Here is a 22,054-nt window from a genome sequence, read left to right as displayed (position 1 = left end):
CGTTTTCAAACTTGCCGAGAAAGCCAAGTTTGTGAAAATGTCCTTAGAGTGTCTAGCTATAAGTGTGCATCTTGGTAGCGCTAAAACAAACAAGTCCATAACGTCAGATGCTGGTCTTGTTTAGAGCAAAGCAGTTTTGTCCTTAGGACAGTTTCCTCTCTAAGCATGCTAAGGAACAGGAGGTAACTTTTTAGCTTAGTGGTGGTCATTGACGTAACCAAACATTTCCAATTGGAAGGGCGGGGGAGGGGGCAAGCGGGGGCAAAGACATAATTCACGGGTTGGGGCTTTGATGTATTGGACCAATAATTTTGAGGTGTTTTTGATCTCTTTTGGGGTGGGTGCACGGGGCCAGGGTTCTGCTGCCGCCCTCAACTCCATTGCGCCGCGGGTGCTGGTTGTTAACATTTTTGGTAATGTTTGAAACTTGCCTCAGAAGACAAGGTTAGAAAATCAAATCCTAAAGCAAACATTTAAATGTATTTTCGTGTAGACATAAGTGCATGGACAGACCTATTTGCTGTAAAAAAACAATATTTTAATTGCACGAAATAAAACCTTGTAAAAACTCAATATTCCGGAAAAAGTTTACTTCCAAAATAAATATTTCAGTATAATAAATTACTAAACCTTAAAATATTTTAAAAACTCTGGTCCATGAATGAGTTTTTCTTCTCCAGTGTGGCTTTGTTTTGTGGTAAATAGATAAAAATAATTAAAGCAAAATAACAAAATCGTGGAAATCTTGTCTGTTGTGGCGAGGCCGGCATTCGAACTCGGACATGTCGTCTGAAGTGTTATTTTCACTGCACCTTAACTCACTGAGCTAGTGTGGTAGTGCTTTTATTAGTGTGTTATTTAAGTCTCCTATGGTCTGTTGTTCACGTCCCAGTGATCAAACGACCCTCCCACAATGCACCTGGATTAATTTGCCTTTATCAGATTAAAAACCGGGTCTGGCAAGCACCAACGTGCTAGGGCGATTCGTTAGGCGCTGGTACTGTCTCTGAATTCCGAATCGGTATGAGCCACCGGTTCCGAGTTCGATCCCGGCCCCTCGCAATAATACGAAACAAGGCATTAATTACTGGGAAAGACACCAGTATGGTTTGGGAGCCGCTTTGTTTACCCTGAGCGAGGGGGGCAAGGACTGCTAGGGTTGAGAGATAGGGAAGGATATACTGTGAAGTCGGTTGTCATACCAGAAGGGTGCTATATGGAAGCCGGTAAGGGGCCTCTGTTAGTGGTTTATGTGTTGCGCGGACCATAAATTGCAATGGGGGAATAACCCGAATCGCGGCTCCTGAATACCTGACAAATCGCAGAGTAGCTTTTTGTTTTTTATTTTGATAATATTTTTTTTTTTCCATTTTGTATGTTTTATTTAATCAGAAAGATCGACGGCAAAGAGAGGCACAGTCCCAAACATACAATCAGTTGACAGGGAAGATATATACAAACTAAATAATAATTATCTCGTCATAACATTTTTTTTAATGTTTGTTTGAGTATGTTTGGTGTAAAAAAGATATATAACAACTAGGCGTTCACCACCTCAAGCAATTCTCCAACAAATAGATGTTTAAAGACCTTTGTAATCCTTTGTTGTTTTTGGACTGTTTTAAAGTTTGAATCATATAGTATAAAACAGAACTCGGGTAAGTACTGAGTATACAGTGCTAACACACATCGGTGTATATGGGTAAAATCCAAAAATAGTTAATATTTGTTTCCCGATGCAAATTTAACTTCTATTATATATTATAGGGTTGTACAAAATATGTGAACACTTTATTTCATCATGTCTTTTTTCTATAGATATTCTCGAAACTCTGGTGCAAATAATGTCCACTCAGGAAGAATAATCCTTTTTGGAATACACGATCTGAGAAGCGTTTTTAACTCAGGGAGAAAAAGTAATAATATGTTTTCAATTGCAGAACTTTGAAGTAAAATTACTCTCAAAATGCCCCACATACTATCCAAATCTGCTTTACTTCTATACCACGTAAGTTTTCATGCAAGCATTTTATTAGCATAATACTTACATCCTGTTTTCTATACTGTCCACCCAGGTTTAATTAAAAAGGAGAACCGTTCTTTTTAGAACTTAGAAGTCTCCCGAAAAATCCGATAAATCTACTCTGCGGTCGTATAATAATAGCAAGGCAGTTCTCTAAAAGAAAAAACTCCATCTGGTGTGTAGACACACGCATGATGTTACAGCAAACCAAATTGATACCTCATCACCATGCAATGCCTCAAATCATATGTTTTATTTGTTCATTATTATATTTCCACAAATGTACTCATCAAGGAATATTTATTTTAGCATTTCCGTAATGAGCAGAAACTACTTGACTACGACCTCCAAATTCCTAACAACGTTACCAACCTACCCCCCTCTCTTTGGTCGCGAGTTTTAACGAGCTAAAAATGCTGTCCCAAACAAATGTCAAAACCTTCTCATCAGTATAATTTACATGGGGAATCTGGCATCCTAGACTGTAGCCGGCAAAAACTTAAACCAAGGGGTTGACAACACTACAACATGTAAGGACTGAATCTGTCTATGTCCCCGCTATAACGTAGTAAAAATGAGACCGTTAAGTTGGCATAGCGCCCTCAATTTGCTCTGTTTTCCTCGATTAATTCATTGTTCTTTTCAGTCGTAGGGAGTCATAGAGTTGTAGGAGTCCTACAATGACCAATGCGGTGTTGAATTGAAATTCTGTAATTCTATGTTGTTAAATTATTCACAGTTTCCTATTCTGCATTGTTGCCAGTCCAAACAAGCTTCACACAAATAATTGCCAGTAAATTAAACGAAGTTTATCTTGGAGAAGATGCTATAAGGCAAACCCATGAGCTTTGCACACGGTTACGTGCAAGGACGGGCCGAGCACAAAACAAACCATTTACTTAGTCTGGTTATACACAAAATTAAAACTATATTTATGAGAAGGAAGAATATTCCGGAGTTAGTAATATGAGACCTGACCGGTGACTGACGTTGCCAGTAATGGGTAAACACAGATTGACCAATGTTCACTCGATGTCATGTGTTTGTACACGGGAAGAAGCTTTTGGTTTTACATTGCCCTCATTGTAATGATTTTGCTACAAATACTTTTAAGATAAATCTTTCGAAGAAGCTGCAAATCAGTATATTTACACCCTCAAATTATTTTATTAGAAGGGGTAGCTGTCAGCTACGAGTCGGACAACTTCGCGATCTCCCTTATCACAGCCCGACTTAACGCCGTGCACAGCGCAAAAACCACGGCGCTCGGGCTCGCTCAAACCTCAGTAGTTTACGTAGTCTCTAACCTTACTCTAAAAAAGAAACCTTTTTTTGTAGTGGAATACTTGAAATATCAAACAGCAAATGTCATTTAAATCATTGTCACAAAAAATAAAATACTTGACTATGACCACCAAAATCCAACCGACGTTACCCCCCCCCCCCCCCCTCTTTTACAGGCTAAAACGCTGTCCCAAACAAATGTTGTCAAAACCTTTTCTCATCAGTATAATGCTTATTTTAGCACATTTAGTACATGGGGAATCTTGCATCCGAGACTGTATTCGGCAAAAACTTAAACCACGCTTAAACCAAGGGGTTGACAACACTACAACATGGAAGGACTGAATCTGTCTATGTCCCCGCTAGATACCCTGTATAACGTTGTAAAAATGAGACCGTTAAGTTGGCATAGCGCCCTCAATTTTCTCTGTTTTCCTCGATTAATTCATTGTTCTTTTCAGTCGGAGGGAGTCATAGAGTTGTAGGAGTCCTACAATGGCCAATGTTCACTCGATGTCATGTGTTTGTGCACGGAAAGTAGCCTATGGTTTTACATTGCCCTCATTGTAATGATTTTGCTGACAATACCTTCAAGATAAATCTCCCGAAGAAGCTGCAAATCAGTATATTTACACCCTCAAATTATGTTTCCTAGAAGGGGTAGCTGTAAGCTACGAGTCGGACAACTTCGCGATCTCCCTTATCACAGCCCGACTTCACGCCGTACACAGCGCAAAAACCACGGCGCTCGGGCTCGCTCAAACCTCCGTAATTTACGTAGTCTAACCATACTCTCAAAAAGAAACCTGTTTTGTAGTAGAATACTGGAAATATCAAACAACAAATGTGGTTTAAATCAGTGTCGCAGAAAACAAAACAAAACTACTTGACTATGACCACCAAAATCCAAACTACGCAACACCACCCCCCCCCCCCCTCTTTTACGGGCTTAAACGCTGTCCCAAACAATGTTGTCAAAACCTTTTCATCAGTATAATGCTTATTTTAGCACTTTTATTACATGAGGAATCCGGCATCCTAAACTGTTGCCGGCAAAAACTTAAACCAAGGGTTTGACAACACTTCAACATGTAAGGACTGAATCTGTCTATGTCCCCGTTAGATACCCTGTATAACATAGTAAAAATGAGACCGTTAAGTTGGCATAGCGCCCTCAGTTTGCTCTTTTTTCCTCGATTAATTCATTGTTCTTTTAAGTCGTAGGGAGTCATGGAGTTGTAGGAGTCCTACAATGACCAATGTGATGTTGCATTGAAATTCTGTTGTTCTATATTATGTAATTATTCACAGTTTATATTAGGCCAGTCCAAACAAGCTTCACACAAATAATTGCCGGTAAATTAAACAAAGTTTATATTGGAGAAGATGCTATTAGGCAAACCAGTGAGCTTTGCACACGGTTACGTGCACCGACGGGCCGAGCACATAACAAACCATTTACTTAGTCTCGTACCTCAGAAATGTACGTAATCTAACCATACTCTCAAAAAGAAACCTGTTTTTAAAGTAAAATACAGGAAATACCAAACAGAAAAATAGTGTGATTTAAGTCATTGTAAAAAAATGTAATAATAATAATTCGCTATGACCACCAAAATCCAACCGACGTTACCCCCCCCCCTCTTTTACTTTTTAGGGTTGCATAACTACGCAGTTAGCGGAATCGTTAAATTAGACCATGTATTTTATATCCATCGCTAAGCTTGCTCCGCGAATTAACTTTAACAACCCTGGCTTACAATCTAAACCGTATCATTTCGTTCTTGTAATTTTTTAATTTTCAAAAAGACCGGATTGAGATACGTATCATCTTGAAGCGACTAAGTTTCCCATCAGGCACACCGACCTTCCAGGCCCCTTGCTCACGGTCAAGGAAATACTGTCGCTTTATAAGATTTTCGGGTCAGTAAATCTAAGATGTCTCGACTAGATAGTCGTACTTTTTTGGGACCGTTAAACTGGCATAGCTCCCTCACCGGGCTAAGTCATTATTCATTGTTCTTGTCGGGGCCTTTTGTTCAAGAAGGTGATGGAGTCCCATGAGGTCCAATGTGATTTTGACTTTAAGTTAAATTTCATTCCAAGGGAAATCATTAGCTTGGCCTCCATTGTTTTTTTCCTCTCAGCCTCGATATGAAGGTGCTAAGACAGAGTGAAAAAAATGTTGTTTATTATAAGTAAATGAAGAAGTGGGAAACTTTCTGTAATGTGAAATGGAATATACGCCGACTGTATACGTGTGTGTACTTCTGAAGAATTTAACTTGTGTTTGAAAAACTTATTGTTCACGCCTTAGAAGAAAACAAAACAAAACATAGTTTCCAATAATTTTGCTCATCAGCAAATTAATACTGGGCGACCCTTCATAAATTTGGCGAATGTACTGCTAGTATTACTTCAAAAACATAGCAATTGGATAGTTAGAAACTGCTAGTGCTAAAACCAATTGTAATCAAACCGAGGCAGACAGGGAAATTGGTCTGGTCCCTTAGTTGTAACTTCGAAATCCGTATATGTTATTGTTATTGCAGTCTGGATCACGGGGCGACAAAGAAAGATGGAAGGTGCTTCGGTTATGGCTCAATGAAGATTGGTTGCTGTTGATACTTATCATGTGGTAAGTCAAACAAGATTTTTTATTTTACAATATGATAGCCTAAAATAATTATATATCTAGTCAAATGCTGAATGCTTTGGGAAGTATAGACTTTAGAATCCCACTTTGAATCTTATTATTATATGCAATGAAAGTTATATAATACTAGAATGAATGTTTCAGTTTGCATTGTTCTGATGTAGCAGTCAGTCTGTACTATTCTGAAATCGTACCGCAAGCTATATGGGTTAGCCCGGTTTGCTTGCGTTCATTGTGAATAGCTTCCAGTGCCAATTGTATTTTAACAATGGTCTGTCTGCCAATACTGCCAGCTCTACATTTCTTCCAACATAGCTATGTCAACCACTGCTAGTACCAGAAAGGGTTCTTAGGCTGGCTCAGGTGTTTTGACCCTTAACCTCAAAAGAGCAAATAAGTGTATCCAAACTTATATGGAAGGAATAATGTCTGCCCCCCTTTTTTGTTCATAACAAAAACAATTAATTTAAAACAATGCTTAAAAGCTTTAGTTATGTTTTAATTACAATTAGTTGTCAAAGTATTTTCCTGGCGTGAAATAAAGGTATCCAAACCTATAAGGAAGGGATATTGCCTGGCCCTTTTCTTGTTAAGTATTTGACACTTTCATTTGCTTCGAGGGACCGTGTTCACATAGGGACCGCAACAAACTTTTTGTGGATATGATTAAAGGTTGCCTGAACATAGCATTGTACTGGTCTGGTCTGTTATATAACACTACAAAAGATGGTTTCAGTTGGCATGGTGTGTTGCCAGTTCCTCTGTAACTAGTCTTTGCTTCCTATAGATATGTGGATCACTGCCAGTATTACGAAAAGGCACTTTGGCAGGCTTGGATATATATAATAACACAGAAAAAGGAAGATACCAATGTCCACTGATAACAATACATCTTTGAAAGTTAATTCATAATAAACATTGAATTGTACTCTCAAGCTTGTTTTTTCCTAATAAATCACTCATAAATTAAAACAGTTCTTAAAAGGTTGAGTTTAACTTTGCAATATATTCTATGGTCTTGTTTTTTTTTTCTCCCATGAAATAAGTGATATCCAAACTTATATGGAAGGAATAATGCCTGCACCCCTCCTTTTTCGTTCATTAAAAACATTAGTTTAAAAGCTTGAATAACGTTTCAATATATTTTGTTGTCATAGTAATTTCTGCGTTGAAAAAGACGTTTCCAAACCGATATGAAAGGGATATTGCCTGGCCCTTTTTTGTTCAGTATTTAACATTTTTGTGGATATGATTAAAGGTTGCCTGAACTTAGCATGTTTGGTCTGTTATATAACACTATACAAAAGATGGTTTCAGTTGGCGTGGTTTTTTAACAATGGGGTGGTTGCCAGTTCCTTTGTAACTAGTCTTCGCTTCCTATAGATATGTAGATCAGTGCCAGTAGTACGAAAAGGTATTTTGCCAGGCTTGGATATATATAATAACGCAGGAAAAGGAAGATACCAATGTCCACTGATAAACTCTTTGAAAATTAATTGCAGATTAAATATTGAATTGTACTCATGAGCCTTTTTTTGCAACATTCACATAAAAATTAAAACAAATCTTAAAAGCTCGAATTTAGTTTTGAAATAAGTGTATCTGAACATATATGGAAGGAAAAGTGCCTGCCTCTTTTTTTTGTCCATGAAAACAAAAATTAATTTAAAAATAATGGTTAAAAGCTTGAATTACGTTCAAACATAATTTGTTTTCATAGTATTTTCCTGGCGTGAAATAAATGCATCTAAACCTATATGAAAGGGATATTGCCTGGCCCTTTTTTGTTAAGTATTTGACACTTTCATTTGCTTTGAGGGACCGTGTTCACATAGGGACCGCAACAAACTTTTTGTGGATATGATTAAAGGTTGCCTGAACTTAGCATTGCACTGGTCTGGTCTGTTATATAACACTACAGAGGTTGGTTTCAGTTGGCGTGGTTTTTGAACAATGATGTGGTTGCCAGTTCCTTTGTAACTAGTCTTTGCTTCCTATAGATATGTAGATCACTGCCAGTAGTACGAAAAGGCTCTTTGGCAGGCTTGGATATATATCATAACACAGAAAAAGAAGAAACCAGTGTCTCTTGATATACTCTCTGAAAGATAATTTCATAATAAACATTGAACTGTACTCTAAAGCTTGTTTTTCCCCTAATAAATCACTCATAAATTAAACAGTTTTAAAAAGCTTGAGTTAAATTGTGAAATATACTTTTTCGGTCTTGTTTTTTTCTCTCCCATGAAATAAGTGATATCCAAACTCATATGGAAGGAATAATGCCTGCCCCCTCCTTTTTCGGTCATTAAAAACATTAGTTTAAAACAATGCTTAAAAGCTTGAACTACGTTTCAATATATTTTGTTGTCATAGTAATTTCTGCGCTGAAAAAAATGTATCCAAACCTATATGAAAGGGATAATGCCTGAACCTATTCTTGTTTGACACTTTCATTTGCTTCGAGTGACCGTGTTCACATAGGGACCGTAAGAAACTTTGTTGGATATGATTAAAGGTTGCCTGAACTTAGCATTGTACTGGTCTGATCTGTTATATAACACTACAAAGGTTGGTTTCAGTTGGCGTGGTTTCTGAATGGTGTGGTTGCCAGTTCCTTTGTAGCTAGTCTTTGCTTCCTATAGATATGTAGATTACTGCCAGTAGTACGAAAAGGCACTTTGGCAGGCTTGGATATATATAATAACAAAAAAAGGAAGAAACCAATGTCCACTGATAAACTCTTTGAACATTAAATGCAGATTAAATATTGAATTGTACTCATGAGCCTTTTTTTGGCAAAATTCACATATAAATTAAAACACATCTTAAAACCTTGAATTTAGTTTTGGAAATAATTGTATCCAAACTTATATGGAAGGAAAAGTGCCTGCCTCTTTTTTGTTCATGAAAACAAAAATTAATTTAAAACAATGCTTAAAAGCTTGAATTACTTTTAAATATAATTTGTTGTCATAGTATTTTCCTGGCGTGAAATAAATGCATCTAAACCTATGAAAGGGATATTGCCTTGCCATTTTTTGTTCAATATTTGACACTTTCATTTGATTCGAGGGACCGTGTTCACATAGGGACCATACCAAACTTTGTTGGATATGATTAAAAGTTGCCTGAACTTAGCATTGTATTGGTCTGGTCTGTTATATAACACTACAAAGGTTGTTTCAGTAGGCGTGGGTTTTTAACAATTGGTGTGGTTGCCAGTTCCTTTGTAACTAGTCTTTGCTTCCGTTAGATATGTAGATCACTGCCAGTATAGTTCGAAAAGGCACTTTGGCAGGCTTGTATTTATATAATAACACAGAAAAAGAAGAAACCAGTGTCCACTGATAAAATCTTTGCAAGTTAAATTCATAATAAACATTGAATTGTGCTCTCAAGCTTTTTTTCCTAATGAATCACTCATAAATTGAAACAGTACTTGAAAACTTGAGTTTAATTTTGCAATCCATTTTTTCGTCTTGTTTTTTTTTCTCTCCCATAAAATAAGTGATATCCAAACTTATCTAAGGAACAATGCCTGCCCCCTCCTTTTTCGTTCATTAATAAACGTTAGTTTAAAACAATACTTAAAAGCTTGAATTACGTTTCAATCAATATAATTTGTTGTCTTCGTAATTTCTGCGTTGAAAAACATGTATCCAAACCTATATGAAAGGTATATTGGTTGGCCCTATTCTTGTTCAGTATTTGACACTTTCATTTGCTTCGAGGGACCGTGTGCACATAGGGACCGTACCAAACTTTGTTGGATATGATTAAAGGTTGCCTGAACTTAGTATTGTACTTGTCTGGTCTGTTATATAACACTACAAAGGTTGGTTTCAGTTGGCGTGGTTTTGGAACAATGGTGTGGTTGCCAGTTCCTTTGTAACTAGTTTTTGCTTCCTATAGATATGTAGATCACTGCCAGTTGTACGAAAAGGCACCTTGGCAGGCTTGGGTATATATAATAACACAAAAAAAGGTAGATACCAATGTCCGATGATAAACTCTTTGAAAATTAATTGCTGATTAAATATTGAATTATACCCATGAGCCTTTTTTTGGCAAAGTTCACATATAAATTAAAACAAATCTTAAAAGCTTGAATTTAGGTTTGTAAATAAGTTTATCCAAACTAATATGGAAGGAAAAGTGCTGCCTCTTTTTTTGTCCATGAAAACAAAAATTAATTTAAAGCAATGCTTAAAAGCTTAAATTACTTTTAAATATAATTTGTTGTGATAGTATTTTCCTGGCGTGAAATAAATGCATCAAAACCTTTGAAAGGAATATTGCTTGGCCCTTTTTTGTTCAGTATTTGACATGTTCATTTGCTTCGAGGGACCGTGTTCACATGGGGACCTTACAACACTTTGTTGGATATGATTAAAGGTTGCCGTAACTTAGCATTGTACTGGTCTGGTCTGTTATATAACGCTACAAAAGATGGTTTCAGTTGACATGGTTTTTAAACAAAGGTGTGGTTGCCAGTTCCTTTGTAACTAGTTTTTGCTTCCTATAGATATGTAGATCACTGCCAGTAGTACGAAAAGGCACTTTGGCAGGCTTGGATATATAATAACACAGAAACAGGAAGAAACCAATGTCCACTGATAAACTCTTTGAAAATTAATTGCAGATTAAATATTGAATTGTACTCACAAGCCTTTTTTTTTGCAAAATTCATATATTAAAACAAATCTTAAAAGCTTGAATTTAGTTTTGGAAATAAGTGTATCCAAATTTATATGGAAGGACAAGTGGCTGCCTCTTTTTTGTTCTTGAAAACAAAATTAATTTAAACAATGTTTAAAAGCTTGATTTAAGTTTAAATATAATTTGTTGTCTTAGTATTTTCCTGGCATGAAATAAACGCATCTAAACCTGTAAAAGGGATATTGCATGCCTGGCCCTTTTTTGTTCAGTATTTGACACTTTCATTTGCTTTGAGGGACCGTTTTCACATTGGGACCGTAACAAACTTTTTGTGGATATGATGAAGGTTGCCTGAACTTATCATTGTACTGGTCTGGTCTGTTATATAACACTACAAAGGATGGTTATAGTTGGCATGGTTTTTGAATAATGGTGTGGTTGCCAGTTCCTTTGTAACTAGTTTTTGCTGCCGTTAGATATGTAGATCACTGCCAGTATAGTTCGAAAAGGCACTTTAACAGGCTTGTATATAATAACACCGAAAAAGAAGAAACCAGTGTCCACTGATAAAACCTTTGAAAGTTCATTTCATAATAAACATTGAATTGTACTCTCTCTTGTTTTTTCCTAATAAATCACTCATAAATTACAACAGTTCTTAAAACCTTGAGTTTAATTTTGCAATATATTTTTTTGTCTTGTTTTTTTCTCTTCCATGAAATAAGTGATATCCAAACTTATATGGAAGGAATAATGCCTGCCCCCCTCCTTTTTCGTTCATTAAAAACATTAGTTTAAAACAATGCTTTAAAGCTTGAATTACGTTTCAATATATTTTGTTGTCATAGTAATTTCTCCGTTGAAAAACATGTATCCAAACCTATATGAAAGGGATATTGGTTGGCCTTATTCTTGTTAAGTATTTGACACTTTCATTTGCTTCGAGGGACCGTGTTCACATAGGGACCGTACACAATTTTGTTGAATGTGAATGAAGGATGCCTGAACATAGCATTGTACTGGTCTGGTCTGTTATATAACACTACAAAGGTTGGTTTCAGTTTGCGTGGTTTTTAAACAATGGTGTGGTTGCCAATTCCTTTGTAACTAGTCTTTGCTTCCTATAGATATGTAGATCACTGCCAGTAGTACGGAAAGGCACTTTGGCAGGCTTGGATATATATAATAACACAGAAAAAGGAAGATACCAATGTCCACAGATAAACTCTTTGAAAATTAATTGCAGATCAAATATTGAAATGTACTCATGAGTATTTTTTTGTTGTTGCAAAATTCACATCTAATTTAAAACAAATCTTAAAAGCTTCAATTAAGTTTTGGAAATAAGAGTATCCAAATTTATGTGGAAGGAAAAGTGCCTGCCTCTTTTTTGTTCATGAAAACAATCTTCAAGTTAAAACAATGCTTAAGAGCTTGAATTACGTTTAAATACAATTTGTTGTCATAGTATTTTCCTGGCGTGAAATAAATACATCCAATCCTATATGAAAGGGGTATGGCCTGGCCCTTTTTTGTTCAGTGTTTGACACATTCATTTGCTGCAAGGGACCGTGTTCACATAGGGACCGTAACAAACTTTTTGTGGATATGATTAAAGGTCGCCCGAACTTAGCATTGTACTGGTCTGGTCTGTTAAATAACACTACACAAGTTGGTTTCAGTTGGCGTGGTGTTTGAACAATGGTGTGGTTGCCAGTTCCTTTGTAACTAGTCTTTGCTTCCTATTGATATGTAGATCACTGCCAGTAGTACAAAAAGGCACTTTGGCAGGCTTGGATATATATAATAACACAGAAAAAGGAAGAAACCAATGTCCACTGATAAACTCTTTGCAAATTAATTGCAGATTTAAGATTGAATTGTACTCATAAGCTTTTTTTTTGCAAAATTCACATATAAATTAAAAAAAATCTTTAAAGCTTGAATTTAGTTTGGGAAATAAGTGTTTCCAAACTTATATAAAAGGAAAAGTGCCTGCCTCTTTTTTGTTTATGAAAACAAAAATTAATTTAAAGCAATGCTTAAAAGCTTGAATTGCGTTTAAATATAATTTGTTGTCACAGTATTTTCCTGGCGTGAAATAAATGCATCTAAACCTATGAAAGGGATATTGCCTGGCCCTTTTTTGTTCAGTATTTGACACTTTCATTTGCTTCGAGGGACCGTGTTCACATAGGGACCGTAACACAATTTGTGTGGATATTATGATTAAAGGTTGCCTGAACTAAGCATTGTACTGGTCTGGTCTGTATATAACACTACAAAGGTTGGTTTCAGTTGGCGTGGTTTTTGAACAATGGTGTGGTTGCCAGTTCCTTTGTAACTAGTCTTCGCTTCCTATAGATATGTAGATCACTGCCAGTTGTACGAAAAGGCTCTTTGGCAGGCTTGGATATATATAATAACACAGAAAGAAAAAAACAGTGTCCACTGATAAATCTTTGAAAGTTAATTTCATAATAAACATTGAATTGTACTCTCAAGCTGGTTGTTTCCTAACAAATCACTCATAAATTAAAACAGTTCTTAAAAGCTTGAGTTTAATTTTGCAATATATTTGTTGGTCTTGTTTTTTTCTCTCCCATGGAATAAATGATATCCAAACTTATATGGAGGGAATAATGCCTGCCCCCCTCCTTTTTCTTTCATTAACAAACATTAGTTTAAAAGCTTGAATTACGTTTCAATATATTTTGTTGTCATAGTATATTCTGCGTTAATTTTTTGTTCCAAACCTATATAAAAGGAATATTGCCTGGCCCTGTTCTTGTTAAGTATTTGACACTTTCATTTGCTTCGAGGGACCGTGTTCACATAGGGACCGTGACAAACTTTGGTTGGATATGATTAAAGGTTGCCTGAACTTAGCATTGTACTGGTCTGGTTTGTTATATAACACTACAAAGGATGGTTATAGTTGGCATGGTTTTTAAACAATGGTGTGGTTGCCAGTTCCTCGTAGCCCCCCCCCCCCCACACACACCTAGTGATGGTGGCGGGTACTCACCACACAAAATAAACTCCCATATTTCAACCAGCGATATTCAAAAATATTCAATCAATATTTAAAGTGTCCCAGCCTTTTGAAAATCTATCGAACATTATTTTCTGACAAGTAAACTATAACTTTCCTTTAAACTTTTGGGGGTGAGCCGTTTTTAATGTTTGCTAATTACCCCCCAGAAGAAAAAGCCCAGAAAAATTTCAAGTCTAAATAAAAAAATGTATCCAGTCTTTTCAAAAGTTGAAGCACAGAACTTCTTCAGGTTTGGATTAGATTGTTGTAAATGATGACCCCAAAACGTTATTATTCAAAAGAAACTCTTGTTTGTGTTAGTTTGGTGCGCCCCTGGATGGAGAATCAAAGCAATTTCAGTATACTTCCCTCTAGTGGCGCAGCACGGCTGTGGGCAGGGGACCAGTCTACTGTCCGATGTGGTACCCTGCCCCTCTTGTCTAGCTCGTTAACATTACACTACTACTCAATGGTCATGTACAACTACTTAATGTACATGTACATGTATATGTAATTGTGTGCAAACTGAAACAGACGGCACAAATTACTCTAAAACACATCACTGTTTTTATGAGTTTTGACGCTGAGTTGAGAGACTGACATTCAACAAAGTAACAGGTAAATTGACACTACAAAAAATCGTAATGTACATGTACTTTTCTTTGTACGTAGATCCTATTCCGTGCCTTCTCCTTCTTGTTCGGTTTAGTTTTAGTTAGCTGTTTATGTCGGAAGTTGGACTACCGACCAACTGTTGCATAACGCGTCGGCAGCAGGGTATCTGTCTAGCCCTGTTCCAGTACTTACTGCATACATGTACTAATTAAGGGAACTAAGTAGATAGTGGCCTGGTATTTTTGTAGGCTAGGAGTGTAAAACGTCAATGCCATTGCACTGATGTTCTAGGAATAAATACTCTCTACAATGTGAACACAATTTACCGAAGTTTGTTTATGTTTGTACCTGTTTGAGAAGGTTAAAATTCTGTATAGGCATCTTCAGAAAAAATTCTACTACCTTTAAGCTTGGGCGGTCCCTTCGGTTACCCGGTTCTACCCGGTTCTAAATTGAAAACCGGACTTTCGGTTCCACTCTTCTGTGGAACCGGGTACCCGCTTTTGTCGGTTCCGATTTTAAAAGACCGAGTCCCAATTATAAAAGGCTCTGTGGAGCCGATCCTGCGACGAACCGGCTCTAGAAATTGAGGCTTGATGTTGAAAGCGGTGACCGCAGATACAGTGTGCAAAGGCTTCAAGCCGACGTGAGTATCAACTATCACGTGTGGCTGCATACACAGTGCACACTGCACAGCCCCTCCAATGCATAGGCATGTACAACTAGCACCTGTATTCATATCTCATGCATATACATATATGTACAGAGTCCGAAGTCCAAATAGACAGCACGTTGTGATTGGCTGCCGATATATCCATATTCATAAAAGCTTGCCCCATGCACAAAACACACAGTGCTGTATGTATGTATGTACAGGTATGTACAGGCATAGTACACTTGTATGTACAGAGACGACACACTGCATGCACTACGGATGCACTGCACTACTGATGTACTGCACTACGGATGTACTGCACTACGGACATACTGCTACACAACGATCGTACTGCCGGCTAAATCAAAGACTTGTTTAAATGCAGGGAAAATAGGTGCTCGGTGGCACGATGTCTGATCATTGGGGTGGGTATTCTGGTATTTTCGTTAAAAATAGATCGGCTCCAATTGTGTGTGTGTGAGCTCGGAACCGATGTCTGATTAACTTGGTTATTTTCAGTTAAAATAGATCGTCTCAATTGTGTGTGTGTGAGCTCGGGACGGGCGGCTGATGTTTTATATTGAATTGGAACCGGGTATGTCTCAGAACCGAGCTTTTTTTCGGAACCGGAACACGTACACGTATTAAAGTCAGTGTACACGTATTAAAGTCAGTGTCAACGGAGAAAAAAAACCGCGGCCGATGTATGATGGAAACCAGACCAATGGTATGCATTCACGTACAAAAGTGTGAGTCCGTTTATAGACTATACTATTTGCCCAAGTGCATACAGTTTAGTAACAACCACGAGAGCATCGACCGCTCACGTAGCCTTGCTCAAGGCAGTCGATTTATTCACTCCGAAAAAAGACCGCCGCTGTATAAAAACCCACCCGTATTCACTGTGCGTAAAACCCACCTGTATTCACTGTGCATAACATCGCATGACACGATGCCCCCGTACACTATCCGCATGCGGAGGCCGTCAGGCCTGACGGCCTCCGCATGCGGTTAGTGGTGTACGAGTGCGATGACTTGTGTGAACAGTATTCATGCGATGTGACAGTGTGTATACGGGTGGGTCATTCGGTGTGATCGCACACACCATGCACAGGGTATACGGCGGGTGGGTTTACAGCTGCGTCTTTTCGGAGCGAATAATGCGACTGCCTTGAGCAAGGCTACCGCTCACGACCCAAACTCATGCAATCAATTGATGCGTCAACAAATGGTCTGTGTGCGCGAATTTGGGCAGAGCATCAGCGTGTCGTGTGTGCTTCCTTCTGCACTGGCAGTTGTTTATTTACAAGGTGTCCGGTTGTTCACAGTGGCGGCCGCCGACGACGAGGCTTGGTGCATCTTGCTGCTTTTTCGGGAAGGAGCCCGATTCTTGTAAAGAAAATTGATGAAATGTCACTCTACAGAATCAGTGAGAGATGTCATACTCCGTGCACTCAGCTTAATTGGCAGATGAATGGCGATCCAGCATAAAAGGTGCGCAATCTGCAGATTTGTGCTTTGTTAGTATTGTAGCTCGGGAAAATTGCGCGCAATCTGCCCATTTTGCAAATCTTTAGAATGCGCTCAACGTTCACTCGTGAGCTAGGAACCGGTGTACGTCCGTGGATTAGTAATAAATCATGGGCCTTAAATTACGGAGATATCGGTAAATTTGTCTTTATTTCAATTTTGTTCTAACATTTGTTAATTTGGTGAAAGTCTGACTTTTTGTTCGACACGGTTTAAAAAAAAATAAGAATAAATTTTTTTCAAGCCGAAAATGTGAATAATTTAGGGTCGCGGTGTAAAAGTAAGGGCCGGTCAGTAACCAGAAACCGAACATTTTGTTTGGCCTAAAACACTGGCGACATTCATTCAGTGAGTGGTTGCTTTTATCTACATAAATTGTGTATATATATGTTTGTGTTTTAGAAGCCGCCCGTGTGCATTTTTTTTTTTTTTTTTCCCCGCCCGATTTTCTGGGCTCGAAATTCCGGATTTCCCCCTTTTTTTTTTTTTTTTTTTTTTTTCTTTTTTCCCGCCCCCCGCCCGTTTTTTGTAGCTTACGAATCCGTAATCCAAGTATTCCAAAAAAAATGGCCTAAACAGAGCAAACACAAAATAGTTGTTGTACCATACTTTCGCCAAGACCTGATACATGATACATGAATCTATGATTGCGAACAAAATCTTTTACAAATCTTACTTGGAAGAATATTGTTTATCATATCTGTATCTGTACACATTGCTTGCAAACTCTCTCTTTTATTAAACAATTACGTAATTGTATATATGTCACTCTATTACCATAAACCAGAAGTAAAATTGCTGGTTCATGGTGATGGAGTGAAATAAAAATAAGAACTAAGTAATTTAGGTCACTCAATTACATTGTTTGCAACTGACTCATGGTTACAGAGTGATACCTCATTTTGTACACAGATCTGCACCTTTCTGCAGTTCAACATGGTTATTTACAATGAGTGTGTAGTGTACAACTCTGTGTAAATGCATTTTGTTATGGAAAAATTGAATCTCTTGAACATTCCTTTCACAAGTAGTGGTAAAGAAATGTATCATTAGATCATGCAAACAATAGACCAATCAGAGCAAGAGTTTGTTATTGTCAGTTAATTATTTCAATTCTGATGTGAATGTTGCCTGATGGTAGAAGGGGAGGAGGTAAGTCACTGAAATGACATAACAACATTAAAAGTATTGATACTCTAGAGATCAATAATCAATTACATACTATGTAAAGATTGTATTCCTACCAAAATGTTAATTTTTTTGTGAGTTGACTGAATTTGCTTCTGCAATCTACTCAGGTTGGTTGAAATGGTTCAATGAAATAATTTGTTTCCCCTTAAAAACAATTATAATTTGTATGTCAAAAATGTTATCACTCTTTCTGAAATTTATGAGAATATAAAATTGAAGATGTGTTTGAAAAACATCCACATTTTTATGTTGTTAAATGCTTATTTCAGCTTGAATGTTATTCTGGTCCAGCATAATGTTTGTTGATGTCTTTACTCATGCTGATAGATTTGAACTGATTTGTCTGTAGCCACAACCAGATCACCAGCAGGTGTGAATGTGAGACCATTGGGATCATCACAACCCTTGATACATCCAATGTACTTGCCATCAGGACTGTAATGATGGATACCTGATGAGTATTGTCCTCTCCATACAGCAACATAGATGCTACCATCCTTGTCACAACACACACCACAAGACCACCAACGCTGATTGATATCTACTGAGAATACCATTTCACCATTGTAGGTTACTGATACTAACTTCTTGTCTTTCCAGTTGGTGGTGGTGTAGATCAGTTGCTTTTTGTAGGTAGTAAAGTGACCATCAATCCTTGGAGCAGGCAGCGTTCTGATGAGGGATCCATCTGGTTTGTGTAGAGAGATCTCTGCCTTGTCTTTATAACCCACTGCTATCAGATTGTTGTTACCCACTGCAATACATGATGGTTTACTGCCTGGATTGAACTGATGGAGGAGCTGATAACTCCTGTTGAAGATCGTGACTGTTTTGTCATCTAGAACAATGAGCTCATCATTCTTATTCACAGCCAAACTGATTGGTTTGGTATTACCTTGGATTGATAGTTTTTGTGAGACAACATAGGATTGAGGGTTGCTCTCTGCTAGTATTGTAATCAAGCTGGTATTATTCCAATCTGCCACAACAATATCACTGTTAGAGTATGCTGCAACATCCCTTGCACTAATCTCCATCATCTGTTGTTTCATGTATTTATTAATTTCTTGTTTTAATGTCCATTTATCTTGTTTGAAGTGTTTCACCAGTCTCCCTAGTGAGTTCTGGTCTTCTTTAAAGTCCATATAACTCAACCCATCTGGTACTTTTGTTGATTTCTTCTCTCTGTATTCTTTGAGGTCTTGTAAGAGTTGTTCTATGTGATGTACAATCTTGATCCGTTGATCCATGAGTTGATTTACCTCATCCTGCTTGTGCTCTGCTGTGTTTATCTCTTTGTTGTTTGTAGCTCGTGCAGTTTCCATTGTCTTGACTCTGTCTTTATAAATCTGTTCTGCCTCTTGCATCAGTTTCTGCTTCTCCGCTCTGATTCTGGCAGCCTCCTTGGCAATCTCCTCATCAGCCTTCTTAGTATTTTCTGTTTGGTTGCAGCAAACATAGAGTCTAATGTCTTGCGGGACGTGTCTATTTCCTGAATGGCAATGTTGAAGGTTGTGATACTCTGTCTTACTTCTACTAGAAGTTCTGTGGCATGTTGTTTACTTTTGTCTGAAGCTTCACTCAGTTCTATTACAGGGTGTGTTCTGTGGTCTTTAGCAATGCAAGTTGTACATATCAGTTTCTTGCAGGTTTCACAATACAGGATAAGATCCTTGCCAGTATGCTTGGTACACTTGGAAACAAACTCCTGACTGAGTACTGGTTTTCCTTGCTGCTGTTTCAGTCGAGTTTCCTTTGTTTCAATTGCTTCTATCAATGAAAGGACTGTTAAGTTTGTTTTGAGACGACCAATGCCATTTTCATTTATTAGAGTTTCTTCTCTACACACTGGACATGAAAGCTTTGTAGTACTTGGACTATTCTGTCTGAGTTGTTGAAGGCATTCAAGACAAAATGAATGAGAACATTCCAGTAGTTTGGGTTGCTTGAAGCGTCCACTGCAAATTGGACATTCAAGATGATCCTGACTTATCTCGGCTAGCACTGACTGAACTGTTATATTGGATGCCATTTTGTTGGAAGTTGCTTTAGTGATGATCTGTGAAGTAAAAGAAGAAATTGACTCAATTAGATGATATCAACAATGTACATATCCCGGTAGTTCCCTCATCAATGCAAGACTTGATTTCTTGACCGTATTACACTCCTTGGCATAAAGTTAAGGATTTTTAAATTGACTGATTTCATAACAGGTCGTGATTTTTGTTCTACGTTCTATGATGACCAATCAAGTAGATAATTTACACGGTCATACTAAACTGCATGTCAATACAGGTACAGACATATCACAAGATCAAAGAAGTATAATACTTTATGCCTCTTTTGCAGGTTGCCATACTTGAGCAGGTATGTAAAGTTGGAGATGTGGGAGGGAAACCCCAATCAGGGAAAACCCATATAATGAGGTAGGGACTGAAAACACATTCCACATGCAAGGCTTTGGGCGAGGATTTGAACCAGGGTCCACAGAGGGTGAAAGACAGGGAAAGAAACCACTGAGCCAAGCTGATTTCAAATATAGCATGCACCAATAGAAATCACAGTTTGTAAAATGATCCATGAAAATATCTTGTCTTTATTTAAGTGAAGAGAGTACTACTTTTTTTCCTTCCATGAAGGGCACACGTCCCTACCCCCCAAGTAGATAGAAAACAGAACAACCGCCTCATGAATGTTTTTTAATATAGTTTTAACCCTTTGGTGCACATGGCGCACGCTAGCGACCACCAAAGAACACGTCAAATTGTACTTTTATAAATAGTCATTACTTAAAAACTACAACCCCCATACATACTGCCCTCATCAGTTTTCGTTTGGTGTGATATTCAACAGGGTGTGCTATTGAAATTTGTTGAGAAAAACATTATTGAACATGTTCATTTTTTTGCTGTTTGAAAAATTAATCTGTGCACCAAAGGGTAAATGCTGTACTCAGCAAGATATAAGCGTTGATTTTCTGTGCACATATTTAGTATTTTTAAAGCTTTCTTTAAGGGAAGTGGAAAAGACTAGTACATTCAGAATGTTTGTTGAAATGCATCTTACGGTATCTACAAAATTGGAAGACTGCGCCGTTATCTTGAACAGAATTCCACCAAACGCCTTGTCCATGCATTTGTATCTTCGCAGTTGGACTATTGTAACAGCCTCCTTTAAGGTTTACCAGCGACATCCACAATTCCCCTCCAACGCATCCAAAACAGTGCAGCACGTCTAATTGTCCGAGCAAAACTACTAGAACACATCACACCAGTCCTTCAATCCATTCACTGGCTTCCCATTAAAGGAACACGTTGCCTTGGATCGGACGAGTTGGTCAAAACAAAAGCGTTTGTAACCGTTTTTTATATAATGCATATGGTTGGAAAGATGTTTTAAAAGTAGAATACAATGATCTACACAAGTTTGCCTCGAAATTGCGTGGTTTTCCTTCTACTGTGCGAACTAACACGTTCGGCCATTTATGGGAGTCAAAATTTTGACCCCCATAAATGGCCGACGTGTTAGTCGACGAGGTAAAGGGAAAACCACGCAATTTTGAGGCATGTTTGTGTGGATCATTGGATTCTACTTTAACAAGATCTTTCCAGCCATATGCATTTTTTAAAAAACGGTTGCAAACGCTTTCCAAAGACCAACTCGACCGATCCAAGGCAATGTGTTCCTTTAACTAGTGAATCACATTCAAAGTCCTCCTGCTTCTTTTCAAAGTCAGCAATGGTCTCGCTCCTACTTATCTTCAGAACCTTATTTCTACCAAAGCCCACAGTTCTCGCAATCTTCGTTCCTCTTCTACTTCCCATTTGTGTTTGTCTCCTGCACCCCGCACCCACACCCGGTAAGACCAAAGAGCCTTCACAGTCAGCGCACCTACATCATGGAACAATCTCCCTCTACATATCCATCAGGCTTCATCTCTTGAATCCTTCAAAGCCATGTTAAAGACTCATTTACTTCTTTGCTAAGCCCAGTTTTTATAATTTTGTGTTTATTCATAGTTTTGTACAGCGCTTTGTAACTTTTGTAAAAGGTGCTATATAAATATTATATATTATTATTATTATTATTCTTGCCTATCGTTATTATTTTTGTTTTTTAGTTCACGCTGACAAATTTCAGACAATTTCAGACAAAGCCATATCTCGTCTGGGCCCCTGCACCATGGCCCCATGCCCCCCCCCCCTTTCAATGTTTGCTCTTCTGGCTCTCCTTGCACAGTCTTTGGCGCTCCCATCAACATTGAGCGAGGGGACAGTGGAGACAATGTTTTTTCTAATGTTGTGAGTGGGTGGCCCAAAGCATTTTGGCCTGGATATTATAGCTTGGGGTTGTTGAAATGGGTTGTTTTTGAATGACCTGAAAAAAATAGTTCTCTTAACC

General features: G+C 37.8%; 1 protein-coding gene and 1 pseudogene across 1 annotated transcript in view; both read right to left on the bottom strand.

The window, feature by feature from the left end:
- The window catches only part of LOC139949512 (uncharacterized), a 287,926-nt gene that overhangs the window by 53,412 nt on the left and 212,460 nt on the right, over positions 1-22,054 (bottom strand). The gene's annotated exons all lie outside the window — the stretch shown is intronic.
- Positions 17,147-19,799, bottom strand: LOC139949513 (uncharacterized; annotated as a pseudogene).

This window comes from Asterias amurensis, chromosome 17 (assembly GCF_032118995.1).
Source record: "Asterias amurensis chromosome 17, ASM3211899v1".
Taxonomy (NCBI): Eukaryota; Metazoa; Echinodermata; class Asteroidea; order Forcipulatida; family Asteriidae; genus Asterias; species Asterias amurensis.
This window is presented reverse-complemented; position numbering and strand designations above follow the sequence as displayed.